Source organism: Eptatretus burgeri, chromosome 12 (genome assembly GCF_056783735.1).
Source record: "Eptatretus burgeri isolate ZD-2024b chromosome 12, Ebu_testis_v1, whole genome shotgun sequence".
Lineage (NCBI taxonomy): Eukaryota > Metazoa > Chordata > Myxini > Myxiniformes > Myxinidae > Eptatretus > Eptatretus burgeri.
Window position 1 is genome coordinate 22,482,544 of NC_140972.1, and position 14,288 is coordinate 22,496,831.

The 14,288-nt window shown below is 45.9% G+C and overlaps 1 long non-coding RNA gene across 1 annotated transcript in view; it reads left to right on the forward strand.

Moving 5' to 3' along the window:
• LOC147015242 (uncharacterized) overlaps nucleotides 1-14,288 on the forward strand; it is a 78,229-nt gene that overhangs the window by 41,043 nt on the left and 22,898 nt on the right. The gene's annotated exons all lie outside the window — the stretch shown is intronic.

The following is a 14,288-nucleotide window of genomic DNA, read 5'->3' on the forward strand; positions in this document are numbered from 1 at the left end:
TACCAAAGAAATAAACTTGTTGGTTGCACTTAAGTCTTGAGCAGCTTGATTTCTCACATAAATAAAGGGAATAACAGTTCGGCAAAAGTTATGAACCATTGACCTTGACCAAATACGTTTATATTCCAGATGGGCAAGTGGTGATGTTGATACATTGTGCTTATATTCTGGGCTCCTGGCCACAGCATCAGCCATCAAAGCAATCAGCATGATTCTCATGAAAGAGCAACGACTATGTTTGATGTTGATTTCGTTTGATTCAATTAAATTTTAAATGTAAGGTTTTTTTTTTTTTTGCAGTAATAAAAGATTATTGGAGGAGCTTGTGCATAAATCACATGCAGGACAAAGACATCTATGGACAAAAGTGTGCTTATTTCATGAATTAGGACACTCGCTGACAATGGTCAAATACATGTTTTATGACATTTGAACTTGCATTCCTTGACCTTGTAAGGGAGGAGCTCAGATGATAACACTCTACGTAGGCCAAACTAATGTAAAACATCCAAAGGAATTGGTAATGGTTGAGGGTAATGTGAACAATATTATTGGTAATCGAAATATCTTCAGCATTACTTCACCTTGTCAATCATGTGTCAAATTACATCCGTATATAAGGATATTATATAAACCATTTGCCTATACATTAATTGCATACATGTATGTATTTGATACCGGGTATGTGAAATGTTACAAAACTGGCTTCCAGGATGAATGCGAAAAAAAATCTACATCATTTTTCTGGATTCTGCCTTTTTGTTTGTTTATGATTCCACACTGTTGAATATTGTGCTGTGTACAAACGTCTTTTATGCAAGTGTGCATGTGCGACGGCACAGTCCACGTACAAGAAAGCCACGTAGGGTGACAGCGCACAGACTAAGGAGAACCCAGACGAAGGTGACAGCACGGATGTGGAACAGACCAGGGATGCACTGGAGAAGATGTGGTGAGATCCCAGGGTAAAAAGTAAAAAGGGGGATCACTGGAGAAAGGAAAAGAGGGAAATGGTGGAGTGAAAGGTAAAGAGGTGAGATTTTGAGGTGAGTGATAAAAGGTAACATGAGTAGCAGCAATTTGTGCAATGCGAGTGAGTTGTCAATCGGTCCTCGGAATGCTATTCTACATAAATGATTACTAAGGCACAAGAATGTCACCTGACAACAAAGGATGCACCACAGCTGCACAGTGTGTGTTGACCAGTGTGCATGGTGACATGGAGCACGTGGCCGCGAGTCAGCATCATCTAATTGTGAGCCAGGCTGAGCGCAGAGAAGGCCACACTTCAGGTGTGGGCCATTGTGAGGGATGGGACTGAACATGAATGGTTGAGGGATTGAGCACAAGCACAGTTGTGAGGTGTGTTTGTATATGCGATGGGATTAAAGTTGGAGGCCAAGAGCAGGTGCTGTTGAGGGAAAGGGATGAACAGTTAAGCAAGGAACCGGAGTTTGAAAATGTCTTTGTGCACACAACCATATCATCGGTTCAGATTCAGACTGGGTCACTCGACTTTGGATATGCTGCGTCTGCTCTGCCAACAATTGAGGGAGGCCCTCAATGTCAGACAAGAGATCAGGGCTGTCTCTCTTGACATATCTCGTGCCTTTGATACAGTCTGGCATCCCACCTTGCTCTCCAAACTCTATGCCTGTGGCATCCAAGGTTGACTCCACACATGGCTTCATGACTTCCTCAACTGTCATAGCCAATGTCTTTCTCAACAGAATCCTCTCATCTACCCTCCCTTTCAAGGTTGGAGTGCCCAAAGCAGGTATTTTTGGCCCAGTCAGTCCCATTCCTAATCTTCATCAATGATCTCTCTTACTGAAAAATATCATTTTATCTCTTTACTGATGACTCAACCCGATGTAGCAACATCCCTCATCCTTCATGTAAGAAGGCAGTAGCCTCTTCCCTCTCTTCAGACCTTGATAGAATCATGAGCTGGTCAAACACTTGGAATATGTCCTTCAATCCTGACATAATTATGTATCTATCTCTGTCATGTATATCGCTCTCTCTCTCTCTCTCTCTCCGAAAAGACCGTCTGGTGAACCCTCCCCTCGACTTCCCTAACAATCCTCTTGAAGCAGTTCATATATCCCCTCAACTACAGACATATCAGCTTACTTCCAATAATCAGCAAGGCCATGGAATCCATAATTGCAGATGATATAAAATCCTTCCTTAACTCCATCTTCCATGGACTGCAATCTTCAAGTCTCGCCATAAATGTTCAATTGGGTTCAAGTCTGGCTTTTGACTGGGTCACTCAAGAACATTTATTTTCCTCTTATTCAGCCACTCCAGTGTGACTTCAGCTTTGTGCTTCAGATCATTGTCCTGCTGAAATGTGAATCTCATACCCAGTTTCAGATTAATGGCTGATTAAAGCAGGTTTTCATCAAGGATGCTCCTGTACTTTGTATCGTCAGTTGTCCCTTCTATCCTGACACGCTTGCAGTCCCTGCTGATGAAAAGCAGGCCCACAACATGGTGACACAGTAAGGATGGTGTGCGAGTTTGGATGGGCGACCTGATCTGGGTAGAGTTGCAATCATATGCTACTGAGAATCATCTGATTTTCTCTGTTAATCTTTCTTATTCACATTGTATTTGCATTTTGTTAGGTTCGTCACTTTGGAGTAGTTTGTGAAGACTACATAGTGTTGTCAATCTGGAAGCCTTGACCACTCAACATACAGGTCCTATAGAACAGTTATATCGGTAAGTATGTGATTTTTAGTTTGGGTCCCCGTCCCTCGTTTAATGGGTGAATAAATGTACATGCGCTGTGAGTTACTTTGATAGTCAGGGTTTTCTTTCATTTTTACACCCCTCATAACTGCAACAACGCCGACATCACCCTCACCTTCACCTCGCTCTGGCCGACGCCATGGTGGGCGGAGTTCAAGGAGGAGCCTCGCGGCAGCCCTCGACCAATCAGTGTGCTACGAGTGAGGTGGCCACCGCTCAGCCAATCAGATCCTGCGATGGGGAGAAAGGCGGTCCGCGTGACGTCACCACACCCCCAGGCCAATCGATGGACTTGCCACTCGTTTTGGCCAATGACAGGGCGACGAGCGATTCTGCGCGCCAAAACCGTCCAGTGAGGGAGAGCGGAGAGGGGAGAAGCGTCCCCTCCCACCCTGGACAATAAGGGTGCGGCGCAATCGGACGAGCTAGAAAGATCCTTCCTCGACAAGAACCGCAAGGCGGTTGCACGCCGTGTCTGCCGGTGAACAAGGAGAGAGAAACTGGGGACACGAGTGGAGATCACGTTCGCTGACACGAGTGGTTGTCGCGTTCGCCTCACACGCAAAAGGTCCGAGTCCCGCCACCCCGCTAGCTCAACGTACCCGCACGAGGAGGACAGGTCCGAGGCAGGCTCTGGTCTTCAGCTCGCCTTTCACTCTGAACTGGAGGCCTCAATAAAGGCTGTGGCCACCGATTCTTGGGTGTAAGTGTGTGTGTTTGTGGCGCCAGTCTATTCAGTAAAACTGCATAAGTGCTTGCACATAAATTGCTATTCCTGCAGCATGCGGTTAACTCTGCCTTCTTGCGTGCTCCCCTGCCCCATTATAAATAAATACATTTGTTAAATGTTTCAGTTCGTTGCTGTGTTTCTTCCATTGGCTTAGCATGACGCGTGTTGGTGAATTATAAAGGCTGTTGCCGCTGTAAATGTACATTCGGACTGACGGAACTTCGGCAACCGTCCGCTCGGGTTGCGCACGGGTCGGGCACGCTAACGGCTCGACTCGTACGAGGGCCGTCGAGGGTGAATTTTCCCGGTAGTTTGGACGACGTGGGTATTTAGGTAAATTGAAATTGGCAATCGACCCTACCACATGTGGTCGACCTATTGGCGACCTTCGGTCCGATAAGGGACCCATCGGCTCCGGAGTTGTCCGGGGTGACAACCTATAAATTCCGGGTGTTCGGTGGAGTCGACTCCGTAGCTCCATCTTGCGGTCGTGCTCGTCGTCGATACTCGGCCCGCAACAATATTTAGTTTAATTTGTAAGCATCATGAAATAAGCTCAGGTGGTATAAAAATGTGAAAAATTTGGAGGGGGGTGAATACTTTTTCAGGCCACTGTACAAAACTGGAACGGCACTTGGTAGAGGACATACCTCCACCAAGTTGAAGAATTTACGTTTTGTATCCCACTGAAAGGCCGGAACTGCCTCCGGACCTGAACCAAAATCGAATCAACTTGTTCTTGTCACCTAACCAACTCATCCACCTAGTTTTGGCTGAATCCGTACAAAACGTTGTGAGATATAGCACTACATATCCTTTTTGGCCCTACCTCTCAATGGTGAAGAATTATTTAAAAAAAAATTTTTTAACTCACTTCTGGATCCGATCTTCACCAAAATTGGATCATTTCATCCTTGACAAACACCAAACTTGTTCACCAAGTTTCATCCAAATCCGTTCATACTTTTTGAGATGTTGTGCTATATATTGTTTTTGGCCCTATATCTAAATGGTGAAGAATCACTTAAAAATTATTGTATCTGGATGCGGATCTGGAGTTTTACCAAAATCTAAACATTTCGTCATTGACACACACCAAACCTGTTCACCAAGTTATGGCCGAATCCGTCCATAACTTTTTGAGATGTTGTGCGACACTATATTGTTTTTGGCCCTATCTCTCAATGGTGAAGAATCACTTAAAAATTATTGCATCCAGATCCATATCTTCACCAAAATCGAATCAATTAGTCCTTGACACACACCCAACCTGCCAACTAAGTTTCGTCCGAACTAGTCACTAACTTTTTGAGATACCCTCCTCACAGACAAAAAACAGACAGACAGACGGGGAAGGAAACATCTCCATTGACTTTTGGTGGTGGAGGTAAAAGGCAAGAATTATGTAAAAGATTCCTTCCAAATGTAAACAGGGAAGCAGTACCTGGTTACAACTTGTATGTTATAGCATATTCATTGGTGAAACGATGGGGGAGGGGTGGGCTCAGGAGACCCGAGCCCACCCCTATCCATAGATGCCATGACAATTTTTTTCTTCATTAACTAAGAGTTTTGCCAAATTTCAAGGGAAATCAAACGAAGAAACGATGGCTAACCAGTATATATTGGATATATGATAGATACCACTCTCAGGAGAGCCAGAAAACAACGTCTGTCAAATCTCAAGAATGAACTTTCAAACCTGTTTCCCTCTAAAACCTGGCGGCAAAACCTAGTCAAGTTTCTTGTCAAGTTTTTCTCTGGTGTATGCTCCCCTTGAATCTCAGCCATCACTGCAAATGTCACCACAGCCAACTCTGCTCATGAGAAGGCTGAATTCCTCAATTCGGAGTTTGCTTCAAAATCTTGTCGCTAATCTCTCTGTCTCTGTCTCTCTGTCTGTCTGTCTGTCTGTCTGTCTCTCTCTGTCTCTGTCTCTCTGTACCCATCCCTCCCAGTCAAACACAACTGCTGCTGAATTCTGTCTTTTGCACCCAAGAAGGTGGAAAAGTTTCTGGCAACCCTCGACTCTGACTCTGCAAATGGACCGGCCAGCATCGGCTCATGTCCTAAAAACATGCTCTGCTGACATTACACTTCCTCTGTCTGCCCTTTTCACCCTGTCATTTTCCCTCAGTCATCTTCCATCTGCTGGGAAATCAACATCACAGCATTACACTAAAAAGGTGCAAAAACGGATCCCCTTAACTACAGACCAATTTGATTACTTTCAATAATCGGTAAGGTCATATGACCCATCATTGCAGTTGACATGAAATCATTCCTTTTCTCCAACAGCCTCATCTCAGATCATCAATTCAGATTCAGATCAGGTCACTCCACCTTGGACATGCTGCTTACACTCTCCCAACAATGGATGGAGACCCTCAATATCAGTCATTTGATCAGGGGGTGTCTCTCTGGGCATATCTCGAGCTTTTGATGAAGTCTGGCATCCAGCCTGGCTTTCAAAACTGTCTGTCTATGCCCTATTTAACCCAAGGCCATTTCCACTCTTGGCATGCTGACATCCTCCACTCTCCTAGCCAATGTGTGGAATCCTTTCTTCTCCTACCCCTGTTTCTCGTTTCTCATCATTGCAGTACCTTGGGGTACTAGAGTACCCCCAAGGCAGTGTTCTAGGTCCCCCTCTTGTTCCTAATCTTCATCAACAATCTCTCTGACTCTCTGGAAAATCCTATTTATTTCTTTCCTGATGACTCCACTTTCTGCTGTGGCATCTCTGATCCTTCTGACAGACAGGCAGCAGCCTTTTCCCTCTCCTCAGACCTTGAGAAAAATCACAAACTGGTGAAACACTTTGAATATGTCTTTCAATCCTGAGAAAACACACACACACACACACACACACACACACACACACACACACACACACACACACACACACACACACACACTCGCTCTCTGAAAGGACCATTCCGTAAACCCTCCCAACTACTTTCTCAACCATGTAGCCTTCATCTACAATGATGTTGTCATTGGCGATGCCAGCGGTGGTTTCCTCACAATTGCTGAAGACCATAGGTGTTGACTGAAATCGTCCTTTGTTCACCCGGATCCCTTCAGGACACTTTTGCACACTGATGCAGACTGCTGAGTCGGCTCTGCTCTGCACATATCATCTTTCCTCTGTAAGTCACGCACTGCACCGGCTGCCTTCTGTTGTGGCCTCATCTGAGCTGCCTTCGTCAATCGACATTCGGCCATCATGTGGCCTTTCTTGTTACAAGAGAAGAATTCCCTCTTGCTTCTACTGAATTGGGCCTTTGTAGGCTGAGATGGGTCAGTCTTATGCAGCAAACGGTGTGACCTTGGTTTCATTGGGACGTCCTTCCTCTTGACCGACCACGCAGTCATACACCCACCATATGTGTTTCAATATACTCCTCAGCCAAAGTTGTCATTGCTTCAGGGCACTGAGGGACTCTCTGCCGTACATGAGCAGAGCCATCTTCGGAGAACACACACTGAGGAACTGTTCACGAACCAACACATCAGTTAATGGTTCAAAGCTACGCTCACACTTTGCCATGAAAGTCCATTTTGTAAAGCACCGTTTAAAGCTGTCACGAATTGAAACGCAGTTTCACCTGCGTCAGGTGTAATTTTCCTGAACTTCTGGAAATATCCCTCCTCTGCGAGTTCATACCTCTTCAACAAGGCCACTTTCAAGCGATCGTTGTCGTGAGCATTCTCCAAGGGCATGCTGGTGTACGCCTGGAGTGCTTCACCCATCAGAAAAGGGCCGAGACGAACCACCCAGTCCTTTCTGTTCCAATGATGACTCGCAGCGAAGCGCTCGAATCTCTCAAGGTACGCATCCAGCTCATTGCATTTCTCATCAAATGTGGGGACCTTCGGCTTGTTTGCCATTACTCCTTTATCACCAGTGTCAGGTGTGGTGTGAACACATGTAGCTGTTTCAATGTCCAACTCTGATTCTCGTGAGTAGTTGTTCCTGCCACCCAGTGTCCCAGTCCTGCCGGCACAACTCACGTGTGTTCACCTCGTCCACCGTGGCTGTTGAACATTTGTCTTGTTGCGGTGTCCTCTCGTACCATGGCCCGTCCAGGTTGATTTTAAAGAGCTCAAAGGACTTCTTTCCCAATACACAATCTAAATGAGTTTTAAACAACCTGATTACGATCGGCTCCACGCGTTAACAACCGCTCTGGACATTAACACCTCATTCACTCAGAGTGAAATCGAGCACGGGGATGATGGAAACACACAGCTCGTCGCATATCATCAGTCTCTCTACACCTCCCTTCCGCAGGTTTATATAGTATCACAGAACAATCCCATGCTTTCCAGCAAATGCGAACCTAGTCCATACAGGAAGTTCCGTCTGAGAACGTTCCAGCATCTACAAATCTACACAGGAAGTTTACTATAGAATACTGGCATCTACAGTCATAATTAGCTCATTACATGAAGCAGTTCATATTACAATTTATTGATCCGTACAAAAAGAAACTTACAAGAAGTAACCATCAATTTTAATCGTTCATTTACAGGCATTTACTAATGCTTAAATTTAACACAACATATAGTTTTAAAACCGACATACGGCATTCAAGCCTCGAGGACAAGGGCCTGGACTCGACCTCCCCCGGCCAAGTACATCACACAACCACAAGTCTAAAACTTAGGTTGTGAAATCTGTTCTGTTCTGTCCTGTTTGCTGAATAGCAAGGTCGCTTATAGGCGAAAGTATGAAGTCCCGTTACCGACTGGAAGAAAGCATGAAATTTGGCAGGATGATACTTTAGGGGAAGACAAATTTTTTCATCCGCGGTTACACGCTGGCAAATGACCTTGAGAGGTCAAGGTCAAGGTCAAACTTCAGATACCTAGAAATTTTAGCAAAAAACTAAGTTGGTACAATAAAATTTGAATACTGCACTTGCAACAAGATAATTTCGATGCAGGACGATGCATTCGAGAGATAGCCACTTTTTCATCCGTGGTTACACGCTGCTAAATGACCTTGAGAGGTCAAGGTCATACATCAGATACTTAGAAATATCGGCAAAACCTACCTTGGTACAATGAAATTCGGATACTGCACTTGAAACAAGATAATTTCAATGCAGGCCAATGCTTTCAATGGATGCCTGGGTTTTTAACACGCGGCAACACACCAGTAAATAACCTTGAGAGGTCAAGGTCATACAGCCTTACATGGAAATGTCGATAAAATCGACTTCCTTTGCACGTTGTAGGAGTTATGTATGAGGCGGTTTCAATTCGTATCCTCTATGCTCTTGAACATGCTACCTTTCAATCCTCAGGTCGGATAACCGGTCAAGACGACCATTGACCCTCCCACCGTGATGCTTGCGGTGTTCGGAACATGGGAGAACAAAATGTGCCTCTGTGGTACAAAACGCACTCATACCTTCAGGTTTTGCACTGGCATTTGCACAGTGATGTGCATGGCAGTGACGACTTCGCACATTTACAACGCGCACAGCTTTTCTTGCAACAACATTTGATGAGCTCTCTGCAGGCTTGGGACACAACTTGTAGTGTGATCCAGACTGGTCACCAGACTGTACTGGAGTCATCTTTGATCAATCCAAAGCCATCGGGGGACGGTGGACGTCTGCTGTTGTCACTCGTTCGCCATACTCCAGCTTGAAACACAGCGCGAAGGAAATGCTGATATAGACTGTCCTGTGGATAAAAGAAGCAATTTCGTTGTGCATACTGACAGGTTCTGGTTTATCCCATGAATTTCCATTACACAGACTTTTAGAATCATTCGATTAAAATGGCTCACCTGAGTTGGGGGTAAAGACAACAATTCCATTTGATGTCGTGTGGCAATGGTGTCTGCAAAAAATCCATAATTCATTTTAAAATAAATCAACGTACTGATGGGGCGTGTGCTTTTCATCAAGCAGGGGTCCGGGGAATCAAAATGGCGAAAATCTCCATGGATTTCAAATATTTTTGGAACCAGTGGAGGTTCGGACCCCCCCCCCCCCCCCCGCACACGCGTCTGGCTGCTGTATATAATTTTTATTTATTCTCGGCGTATTTCAAGTTACACAAAATGCTCATGACCCGAGTCATGACCATTGATCTAAGACAGAGCGAGCGGTTTAGCCAGCTACTATACATTCTGTCTATTGCGCACTCACTGCTGTTGAGAGGAAGTCGCACACGTCATGGTTTTCAACGCAATTAGTCATGTTATTGTCCCTTACCACGAGTAAAACAATGGATGGAATGAGTAAGAGATGATTTATGTCATTTACCGGCAAACACCTGGCAAAATCACGATCAGAGGCCAGGACGTAAACGAGAAGACGGTAATTTCCAAGATGACCGCCATCACCCGCCGACCTCCCCGACGATCGCACACCTGGTCTTATTTCTCGACGACTTCTACTCCAATCATCAAACAAACTGCACCAATCGATTCAGCACCATAAATAACACAGGTACAGTCAGTCTCGAGTCAATGTTTTGATCCCCTTATGGTTGGGTCATCTTCTAGATTCTAGATGTCTAAGGGGCCGCATAAATCCGTCGAAAGGGCCGCATGTGGCCCGCGGGCCGCAGGCTGGAGACCCCTGTTCTAGAAGATTACCGAAGGTCTACTTCCAGACGGCGACAAGATTATGTTGGACTGGATGAGAAACAGGAAGTAGACGCCATTGTGAAAATATTATAATAATGTTCGTTCGTCATACATACCGAATTCATGGTGTTGATTGGCAGAAATCGTCAGAATTTACAAAATCGGCGGAAAAAAAAGGGTCGAATTCGTCACTTTCGCCCTCCGACGCCACCATTTTGTCGGGCTTTCCGTGTTTCTCCAAGGAAAAAAAAGGAGCATATTCGGGGCGTTCCCAGTGCCTCCACCGCAAAAAAGGAGAAAATGGGTGTGGTGGCTATAGAGAGAAATTTTCGGCAGATCTCCTGCATTGCACCACAGGATGGTGTTCGTGTAAACGCGGGTGACATTTACTATTATGACCAGCTCTATCGAAATCCCAAAAGCCCATGCTTTCTTCCAGTGTGGCGGTAATTTCCTCAAGCGACCTCACTAGAAGATAATTATGAAGGAGCATCCAATGGCACTCTCACACGGGGACCCGCAATGTCCTCTCTTGTGGACTCTTCCATTCCATTTGGGGGGGGGGTGGGGGGGAGGTGATGGACTTGTCCAAGTTGAGGGAAAACAACTCCAATTACCATTGACTCAATATGTAGTGGTAAAGTTGCTGTCACACTACCTTTTCAATACTTTCTGATTCCCCCTCACTTTAAAAATAAAAAACCCGAAAAACTTTCAGACAATGATCTTTTTCTGCCTTTACATGTACTTCCTGTGTAACTCTCCTTTTCCAACTCTCTGACATCCAACTGCTACGTATTCTTCTTCATCACCGTCTTTGTCTTCTTCTTCACAGGCATATTTTGCAAACCTGTTCCTCACCGAAATGCTTGGTCTGTCACCCATCCTTAGGTTCCGAGTGTGACCTTTCTCCGTGTCATCAACAACTCATTCAACCCACCCCATGATCTTTATCTCAGAATTTTAAATTTGATTATCTTGAGAAGCCCAGTTTCCAGAAGTCATCTGCGCACAACAACCAAATCCGCTTCACCTTCTTTTACAGGGTCAAAACCCCTCTGTGCCATCACCCTCCCCTACATCTCTGACAAGCCTGCATCCTTCCAACTGCGACCCTCCTTCATGTTTCCCTCTTCAGCATCCCTTCACTTCATGTCTTCCCATTCTACATCCCCCACTCCCCCTTACCACACCATCTCCAAGCTTCACTCTCACCACACCCTCTCCAAGCTTCCTCCTCACCCACCCTCTCAAGGCTTCCCCATCACTGCACCCTCTTGTGGCTGACCCTCATACCATCCTCTCCTAGCACCACACTTATCCCACCCTCACCAAGCTCCCCTCATCCCTCCTCCTCAAAGGCTTCCACCCAAATCACCCCTCAATGCTTCTGCCTCTCGGATCCTCAACTTCTCCTGCCCCTCACAGTTCCCTCCTCACCCTGCCTCCTCCCATCATCCCCCATGTCCTGCCACTCCCATCTTCCCTCTTGTGCTGCCCACTCCCATCTTCCCTCTCCTCCTGCTCCCTCCCATCTCCCCTCCATCCTTCCCCATCCTATCTTCCCCCCATCCCACCTCCTCCCATTTTCCCCAGCCTAAACCTTCCCAGAATCCCATCTGTCCCAGACCCTCCCAATGTCTCCTCCCCTGTCTCTCACTATGTAGACCTCAAACATTCAAGGCCTCTGTTCCAAACTGACATCTTTCGGTCCAGGCTGCTGCTGACAGCCCAGACATCATCTGTTTACCACAATCCTACCTCCCACAGGACATCCCTGACTCCTTAGTGTCTCTCCCTAGCTATTGTCTTCTCCAGTTTGATTGACCTGAACCCCCATACCGAGTCGCACCAGACATCAAGAATTCTCCAGACTGTAGATCAAGAACTCCATTTCTCTCTCCATATACTGCTCTCACACCTCCCAACCACCAGCAGTACCTTTGGCTGTAACTTCCCCACCATTCCTACCTCTTGTTTGTCTGTGTTGTACTGTCCTCCAAACAGTGATGTGACTCATCTACATCTCTCTCTTCGACAGCATGGACAAACTTTTAACCACTCATCCCAACTCTGTCTTCCTCATGTGTGGCGATTTCAATTGTCACCATGCAACTTCGCAAGGTGTTGGTACCTCGATCTCTCTCTCCAGCCATGACACTTCAACAAAGGACTTCTGTGACTTTGGACTGACTCAATCTGTGAACATTTAACCTGGATTTCTCTCATTGGCAAATTCTCCCTTCTGGACTTAGTGATGACCAACTTTCCCGCTAATCTCTCCGCCTCTTCCTCCGCTCCAACCGGTTCATGCGATTCCGTACTTGTGAGAGTCAGCGTCTCTCCGGCTGTTCTCGCAGAACTGTATCAATGCCGGCAAGTCTGGCAGTTCAGTCGGGCAGATTGGAAGGAAGTGCAAGCAGACATTTCTCTTCATAACAGGTCTCTCATATCTACTGCCCCTGATGCCAACCCAGCCTTGGAATTCTTCCACAAAAACAAGCTCTTTCTCATGCACGGATTCATCCCATCTTGTCTTCAGTCATCACACCGTTCTTCAAACCCGTGCTACATGATTGAATGTTGTGGTGAGGCAATTGCTCTGAAACAACTTACCTTCTCTTCCTGGAAGGCAAATCCGACCAAAGGCAATCCCAGTGCATTCCAAAAAAAACAAAAAAAAAGAGTGCAACAAGTGTGTGTCCATTCTCAGGAGAGCAAGAAAACAACATCTGTCCAACCTCAAGCTTGAACTTTCAAACTTGTCTCCCTCCTCTAAAACTTACATCCTGATCCACTCAGTGTACTAGCTCTTCCACGAGCCTTGACTATCTATGTACACAAAAAAAAACATACAGATGCAGCTATTTCCTGTTACATACTCAGGCAAGGGGAGAATCAAGAAATGTTTTTTTTATTCCAACCTTCAGCAAAAACACCATGAACTTCATTGATAATTATCTGCTGCTTGCTTCCTCGCTTCCTCGCTGGTGTTGTAAACATGGCGTTGAGCAAATTTGTGCACGTCTTTATTGCTGTGCTTTCAGGAAATGACAGCTCCTGGGTACGACCATGGTTGCGACGAGGTGATGCATCGTCTTGGAGGAAAATCAGGCTATCCTGCAGAAATTCAGACTGTTACCGACACAGTGCCACGCGCAACTCTCTTTCCAGTTCCCACAATTCCTTGCATCAATACACTTCGTTCACTGACTGATACTGGGGCGTAGGATGGTTACGTGTAATGCAATGGCGGAAGAAGAACATGATGTGTGCATCATCTTCAATGCTTCATGGCTGCAATGAGTGATTTTCTTTCTTGGTGACGATGGTGACCCGACCATTTAGGACTTTGCCTCAACTGTGGATGAAGTGAACGCACCCCATCGTTCAGTTCATTCACCATGACCACACGCTCCAGGAACATGCCATTGTCGTCATTCCTTGATTCCTTACTGTGTCTCCATCCCGGTTATTGTGCACATCAATACACATGTGGCAAGTTGATCACTATTGAGCACATGGGGACCACATTCTGCACAAATCTTCCTCCTTCCCAGTTTTTCAGTCTGTATGCGGAACACATTTGCAGACGAAATGCCATGCTTCCTGTGCATTCTCATTACAGATAACGACATCGACCACCTGAACATGTTTCTTGTCAATAGCAGTCGTTGGTTGACTTTAATATCCTCAACGTCATCGCAAGCAGCCAAGATGGAATTCAAGTGCCTCCATGGTTTCGTGCGAAGAAGAAAGACATCCAAAGCTACGATTTTGAGCTGATGAATGCCATGTGGAGCTTCTCTCCACAAAATGCGAAATGTTATAATTGTCCGTCCATCGTACATGAGCACCTCTCCTTCGGTGCACCTATGTCCATCATTTTCTGTCTGTTTCTGTCTGGTGTATACTCTCCCTCCACCCCTTCCCTCACTTCAAACGGCACCACAGTCAACTCCGCTCAAGAGAAGACTGAATGCCTCAATTCTGTGTTTGCTTCAAAATGTTTGCTCCTAATCACTGCATGTGTGTACCCACCCTTTACTTCTCAGTAGCACCAAACTGTTCCTGGACTTCGTGTCTTTTGCACCTGGGAAGGTGGAAAAGTTTCTCGCAACCCTCGACTCTGACTCTACAACTGGACTGAACGTTATCAGCTCACGTGTCCTAAAAACCTGC